This window comes from Tupaia chinensis, unplaced genomic scaffold, assembly GCF_000334495.1.
Source record: "Tupaia chinensis unplaced genomic scaffold, TupChi_1.0 Scaffold000704_1, whole genome shotgun sequence".
Classification (NCBI taxonomy): Eukaryota; Metazoa; Chordata; class Mammalia; order Scandentia; family Tupaiidae; genus Tupaia; species Tupaia belangeri.
The window spans coordinates 2,207,175-2,215,085 of NW_006160227.1; the positions used below are offsets into that span (position 1 = coordinate 2,207,175).

Here is a 7,911-nt window from a genome sequence, read left to right on the forward strand (position 1 = left end):
TTAAGGCGAACCCACACCCCTCCCCACCCGAAACCCGGATCGAGCCGGCCAGCAGTTCCGGACCCCAGGCGGACTGAGGCTGCAGGCCCGACCCTACCGCAACTCCACGTATCCCCACCATCCTTCCTCCTTGGACTCCAGGTTGGTTGCCTGGGACTTTAAGGCGAACCCACACCCCTCCCCACCCGAAACCCGGATCGAGCCGGCCAGCAGTTCCGGACCCCAGGCGGACTGAGGCTGCAGGCCCGACCCTACCGCAACTCCACGTATCCCCACCATCCTTCCTCCTTGGACTCCAGGTTGGTTGCCTGGGACTTTAAGGCGAACCCACACCCCTCCCCACCCGAAACCCGGATCGAGCCGGCCAGCAGTTCCGGACCCCAGGCGGACTGAGGCTGCAGGCCCGACCCTACCGCAACTCCACGTATCCCCACCATCCTTCCTCCTTGGACTCCAGGTTGGTTGCCTGGGACTTTAAGGCGAACCCACACCCCTCCCCCCAACTCTGTCCCTCTCAAGTTAAAATAAATAAATAAATAAAGTTAAATAAAATAATTATTTAAAAAAATACCGTCTGGAAATGAAGTTAGGTCTCATTTGCAGGTTCACACAACGGCACAGGTAGGAGGACAACTAAAATGCAACCTGAAACAAGCTCATCACTCACTGAACCACACACTTTCCACTCCCTATTCACACACGATTTTCCAAATAACTGTACTTTCACATACCCCAAAATTTTCAGGAAGAAGTATATGCAGAAGGACCAGCAGGCGTAATGTGGTTATGTCACTAGACTCCCATGTAGTCAACCATGGTTTGAGTCCTGGACCTGGTAGCTTAAAACTGATGCCAGCGCATGTGCGTGTGTGCCTAAGATCCCGAGAGGAGACTGGAGGAGAAGGGATTGTGGCATGCCCCCCCCGGGGGGGGAGTGATTTCTCGCTTTCTGTCTGTCTCTCTCTGTCTCTCCAGTGAGTGCATGTGCCCTATAGTAAAAAGTCTCTCAAATAAAAAAAAAGTAATATGCAGAAACAACACATGCTGGTAAACAGAACTGCCATTTTATTGATGTAAAACTACTTCTGCAACCTGGATTGGGATTTTATTTAAAAAACATTCTAGGGGCCGGACCCATGGCCTGATGGTTAAGGCAACTGGATTTCATGAGTGTCAGACCCTGCGGCTTAAAAACTAGGCCATGGGGCCAGCAGGTGACATCGTGGTTGTGACGCTGGACTCCCACACGGCTGACTATGGCTCGAGTCCTACACCTGGAGGCTTGCCTTTTCACTTTCCCTTTCTCTCTCTCTGGTTAAATTTGATAAAGGATGTTAACAACAAATAAAATTTAAAAATAAAATAAAATAAAAGATGCACCAGGTCGTGTGTGTACGAATGCCCAAAATCCCAAAAAAAGGAGGGGAAAATGGAGAAGGGATTGCAACCACGCCCATAGGAGGCTTTCTCCTCTTTCTCTGTTTCTCCCTCTCTGAAAAAAAAAAAAAAAAAAAAAAGGCATTTTAACACAATTATACCCTATCTATTTCTAAAGGTTGAAGCCCTTACTCTATGGATCAGACTTTATTACCACAGAGTTCAAGATTCATTTTTAGTGAAGCAAAAGATCTCAAGATTTGTTTCATTGTTTCTGAATATGAATAATATGAATAATAAAGCATTCGATTCAGAAAATGAGTATTGACCGGAAAGGGGCATAAGGGGATTTTCTGGGGGGATGAAAATGTTCTCTATTTTGATCTGATTTGTGGTTATAATGTATTCATATACTGCTGTATACATATATAAAAATTCATTCAACTACATATGTACTTAATGGCAACTGTATTTCAATTTTTTAAAAAAGTGTTCAAGTGCATTACCTCATCCCAAAGCATGTGACATAAGAGTCAGATTTTGTCTTCTTTTAGTTTTTGTTTTGATATCTCAAAATCAAGAAGAAAACAGATCTCCCAACTCTGTTCTATAACTAACCTTTGTGCCTCTCAGACAGAAATTGTATTTTGAGATACTTCTACTGGGAACTAGAATGAAAACTAAGAGTAGGACAGAAACAACCCTTGTTCAGCCAGCCACTCAGAATAACCCTAAAAGACAGAAGAATCAAATCAAATCCTCTCTATCCCCAATACACCTCCAAATGCAGTGTTCTTACAACCAAGAGAGAAAATATTTTTATCTAGAACTAATGGTGAAACAATGCAAATAATGAAAAGGAAATTCACACTCCCTCTAAAAATTATCACAGCAGGTGGCCTAGTGGTTAAGGGCATTAGACACTCCCACATGGCGGACCACAGTTCAAGTCCTGGACCTGGTGGCTTGCTTTCTCACTTTCCCTTTCACTCTCTCTCTCTCATCAAATTAAAAATAACAATAAATAAAATAAATCTTTAAAAAATATATATGGAGGGCCAGCAGATGGCATGGTGGTTAAGGTGCTGGATGCGAGTCCCAAACCAAGCAGCTTAAAGAACAGCTCAAGAAACCAGCAAACTGTCACAAAATAGATAATAGTCTATCACATGCTACTGATTTTTTAAAGTTCAAGTTCAAAACTTGAAATACTTTTGAAAAACAAGTATCTTAAGAAAGGACTGTATCAGTAAACAATACTTTCATAAATGCTTGTTCTTAGTATATGACGGGAAAAGTTATTTTTCAATACTTGTTTCACCTTAGTCAGTTACTTGATGATTCTTCCAACTGTCCTCACTCATGCAAGTCTTGTCCCCCTCCAATTTGTTCTCCCTATGGATTGAAAGAAAAGAAAACAAACAAAAAAATTCACCTGCTTTGTTTCAATGATCTCTCTCGAAATCCACCTCCTCCTAACTGACCTTACTCAAACTAAGGTACGCCTCTGAAATGTCAATGAATGGGTTAGGTAATTTCACAACTCCAGAAACACAAATATTGTACTAATCTGTCTGCAGGCTTCCACTCACGTTACCTTCATACCAACAATGCTATCCCTTTTGTCCAACATATATCTGCATCGACACCACAGATAAAATCCTCCTCTAAGTACTTCAACCCTCACATTCTTTCTACGTGGAATTTCCATTATATAAGCTGCATGGCCTTCAATAGTTAGCTGTTTTTCATGTTTTTTTCTTTCCCTGCTGGAGAGTAAACATCTTGAAGAGAAGTGTCATGTCAAATGCAAATTCTAAAACAACACAAAGCACGTAACTGCACTGAGTAATACTAATTCAATGGTAGTTGTAAATATGCATCTTAGATTAGACTTCTCAACCCTCAGTTACTTCCATGCTATACCATAAAGCCAGAAAATAAATGTTATTGCTTTCTTTATTTTACTAGAAAATCTGGAAGAATGCTAATGTTTGTACCAGTAATCAATGACATTAATTTCAAACCTAACTATACTTTAATTTTTTTTTAATTTTTTTTTTTTTTTTAGTTTTTTTGCTATCAGGCACGTGCATTCTCCAAAGACGAGACAGACAGAGAGGGAAAATGAGAAATCACCACCACCACCACCACCACCACCCCAGCCCCAGGAGGGATGGCAATGCCTCAATCCCTTCTCTTCCATTCTCTGTTGGGATTTTGGGCACACACACATACATGCCCAGCATGTTTCTCAAGCTGCTGGGTCCAGGACTCAAACTACAGAGTTGGCTAGGTAGGATCCAGCAGCTTAACCACCATGCCATCTGCTGGACCCCCATGCATTTTAATTTTTAAGTGATCAAGTCTGTCTTCTGATTTTAGGCCAAAGAAAAGCCTAATTACCAAAATATTAGAAAAGGAACTCATTTTTCCAAAGTAAAAAACAAAATGGTGGGTCAGCTCCATAGAGCAGAAATAAAGAACCAGAGGGCTAGCAGGTAGCATGGTGGTTAAGGCATTTAACTCACACATGGCCAACCACGGTTCATATTCTGGACCAGGCGGCTTGCTCTCTCACTCTCCCCACCCTACCAATTCCAGTCCTCACTGATTCTCTTTGGTGACAACACATGCCCTATGGCATATTTTAAAATAATAACAATAATAGGGACCAGCAGTTAGCGTAATGGCTATGTCGCTGGGCTCCCATGTAGTCGACCGCGGTTCACGTCCCGGACTCAGTAGCTTAAAACTTAGGCCAGGTGCGTGTGCGTGCGTGCCCAAGATCCCAAGAGGAGAATGGAGAAGAGATTGCGACGTGGCCATCCCCTCTGGGGGGTGATTTCTTGTTTTCTGTCTCTCTGTCTCTCTGTCTGTCTGGCGAGCACATGCACCCTATAGCAAAAACTTCTCCAAAAATAACAACAACAACAATAATAAATAAATTTTATAAAAACCTTTAAAAAGAAAACAAGAACTACTCCAGAGAAGCCAAATCCCACACAGTAACTCCAGTCTGAATTCGCAGCCTGGCTGGCTGGAAACATGCCAGGCTTGTGCTGGAGGACAGGAGAAAGGGATCGCAGCAAGGCCAGAGCCACGGATGATGCTCATCTCTAAAGCTCACGTGTGCACATGTGCACTGTATTGTGAACAGAGGAAAAACCATTTAAGAAAAAGGCAATTGTGATTTCAGAATATTTGAAAGAGCAGTGCAAATTCTCCAGGTACAGAAAGAAATCAGTAAAATCAGATTAGAAATTTGATCATCATCATACTGTACTTCTTTGGTGTACTAACATTTACTATGGAAACATGACATGGTGAAATATATGAAAATTCTGTAAAGGTTTGATCAATTGGCCAGATTTTTCTAAACCTTCCTTAAGAAAATAATTTTATAAATAACTGAAATATCCCTGAAACCGAACTATATGGCACATGGTACTAGAAAAGGTCATTCTATCAAGCTCCTTCTCCTTTTAGACAGATGCTAAGAAATCGACTTGTTTAATAAGTACCTGATCCCAACCTGATGTGAGTAGAAAATCTAAAGTAACTCTACCAGAGAGAAAACAAAAAACCATGCAAATAACTGAAACCACAGAAGGCGGGCTCTCTCATACTTCCCAATTCTGCCCATCTCAATTTGCTTGTGACTCTGCATTTGCTTGTTTTCAAGAGACCGGCTCCCAAACCATAGTAGAACTAAATTTCTAAAAATGAGACCAAGAATAAAATGAGTCACGGAATCAGAGCCAGAAAGGGTTCTAGTGATTTTAAAGATGAAAAATGAGACTCTAATTAAATCACACAGGTAGTTATAGCCCACAGAGGCTTCTTATTCCTGGAAGAGCAACAGATAATTACTGAGTGCCCTGGACCACAGCTAGGCACTACGTTAGACCAACTTGTGTTCCTGTACACCAAGAGACTTCCATACATGCTCAGAAACACTTAAAATAACAATTTGGGAGTCAGACCGTGGCACAGGAGCAAAACACCGCACTATGCAAGGCTGACGGAGGTGGGACTTCCTTGAGTATGCTGGAACATAAGCCCATTGTCCAGGGACTGGCTGAGGCAGGGTATACTGTGGTGTCAAGACCTCACCAGGGGATCTCTCTCTTTCACTCATGGAAGAAAGAAACTTTTTTTAAAATTTCATATTAAGGCTTAAATTCTAAGGAAAGCTTGTATTAAGACTATAGTACCTATATCTCTAACAAGCACATTGAAATAGGTAAGCAGGGACCAGCAGATGGCAGAATGGTCACGTTTTTTGGACTCCCACATAGTCAACCACAGTTTGAGCCCCAGAACCAGTGGCTTAAAATACACGAGGTGCATGTGCATGAATACCCAAAATCCTGAAAAGAGAATGGAGGAAAAGGAACTGCAGCATGGCCACCCCACCCAGAGGGTGATTTCTTGCTTTCTGTCTCTGTCTCTCCAGCGAGTGCATATGCCTTATAGCTAAAACTCTCTAAATAAATAAACAAATAAATAAATAAATAACATAGGCAGGCAAGGGATTCCCCTAGCCTGGTTGTTAAGTGACCCAGATCTCACATAGCCAAGTGGTTTGAGTCCCGGCTCTGGCAGTATGAAAACATGCGGAACATGTGCTTGAGTGACCAATGTCCCAAAAGGATACAAAAATGGGAGAGATGAGAGTGCAGCATGACCACACTCCACTGGGAGGTGTTTTTTCCCTCTCTCCCCATCCTTTTCTTTCTGTCTCTCGGACAAGTACACATGCCCTCTGACAATTAAAAAAAAAAAAAAATTAGGCAGAAAAAAAAAAAAAAAACCCTGTAGAATAGGGAAAAAATTGTAATTCCGAACAATTTTCCCTTCCTCTTCCAAGTATGATCATTTACATGCTGTTTAGCATTAAAGAAATGAACACCATTAAAAGACATTTTTATCCACATTATATGACCCAATTTCTTTTTTTAATGAGAATTATTTCTATCCACAAAATGTTCTGTTTTTGTCACATCTCGCTGCAAAATTAGCTCTGTCACAGGATTTAGCTCGGTCACAGGACTAGAGTATAGCCATCTGAAGAAGACAAAAGTCTAAAGCAAGGAAAGGAACGGTACTGGAATCTGATAAAGGCCCCGCGGAATAGGGCACTGACTGTCTCAATGGCACCTTTCATTTAAGGACCTCAGAGCAAATGTTATTTCCATCACCAAGAACCAAACTGAAGGCTCTGTGGCCAAATAAAGACACCTGTCAATGGCCTAAAGGAATCCAATACTGATGTTCTGAAACCTACCCCTCTGGTCTGAAAACAAGACCTAGTTTTATAGAACTGCACTGCAGGATGATATGTATTTGGCCTTTGACCCTGGTTCCTAGCACAGAGTTCCTAAACCCCTGGATTTTCCTCAGAGATGGGAACGTCTTTTGCTATTCACAAGTCCCTTCCAACCACACCTGAGTTTATGCTAGTAAGGTGACCCTTGGTGAGCCTTTAGGGAACAATCCTAGAGCTCCAGATAAACAGCCGGCTGGAATTTTGAGTACTCTACTCCACAGCCTTTGGGGAAAAGGGCAGGGTTCAGATACTGAGGCTGTGAACACACAGAGGAGCCACGAGGGTGCTGTGCCCACGCAGGACAGGGAAGCTCCCCACCGCCCCTTCCATGTCTCTTCTATGTGGCTGTCTCTTGAGTTGCATCCTTTATAATAAACTGGTAAACGCTAGTAAACCTTTCCTGAGTTCTGAGTCCTTCCCAAGTGCATTAGTGAACCTGAGGAGGGAGTCATGGGAACCCCTGAATTTGTAGCCAGATCAGACTGTGACTAGCCTGGCAGCTAAAGAACAGGCAATCTTGTGAAGCTGAGCCCTTGAACTGGGATCTGACACCAAGTCCCAGTTAGATGGGGGCAGAATCAAATGGAATTGCTGGACACCGTGCAGTTGGTGTCAGAGAACTGGTGAGCTGGTTGTGGTGTGGGAAAAACCCACAAGTAGCAATTCCTGGCCTATATCTGTAAAGCAGAAAGACACAAATGGACTTGATAAAATCTCCCAGCTCACCTTGCTGTGCATGTGTAAATATAAAATAAGTAATGGGGACCAACAGTTGGCGTAATGGCTATGTTGCTGGATTCCCATGTAGTCGACCGCAGTTCAAGTCCCAGGCCCAGTGGCTTAAACTCACATTGAGTGCGTATGCATGCGTGCCCAAGATCCCGAGAGGAGAATGGAGGAGAAGGGATTGCGGCGTGGCCATCCCCCCGGGGGGTGATTTCTCACTTTATGTCTCTCTGTCTCTGCCTTTCTGGAGAGCACACACGTCCTATAACAAAAACCTCTCCAGGGAACCAGCAGTTAGCGTAATGGCTATGTCGCTGGACTCCCACGTAGTCGACCGTGATTCGCGTCCCGGACCACTGGCTTAAAACTCATGCCGGGTGCGTGTGCGTGCGTGCCCAAGAGCCCGAGAGGAGAATGGAGGAGAAGGGATTGCGGCGTGGCCATCCCCCCTGGGGGGTGATTTCTCACTTTCTGTC

The 7,911-nt window shown here is 43.2% G+C and overlaps 1 protein-coding gene across 6 annotated transcripts in view; it reads right to left on the reverse strand.

Annotated features, from left to right (window-relative positions):
- TMCC1 (transmembrane and coiled-coil domain family 1) overlaps window positions 1–7,911 on the reverse strand; it is a 201,610-nt gene that overhangs the window by 181,905 nt on the left and 11,794 nt on the right. For 3 of the 6 annotated variants that reach the window (XM_006160665.3, XM_006160669.3, XM_027776661.1), the window contains exon 2: window positions 2,699–2,772. The exons of the other annotated variants lie outside the window; for them this stretch is intronic. The gene's annotated coding sequence lies outside the window, so the exon portion shown is untranslated. The remainder of the gene's footprint in view (window positions 1–2,698; window positions 2,773–7,911) is intronic. 6 annotated transcript variants of the gene reach the window in all.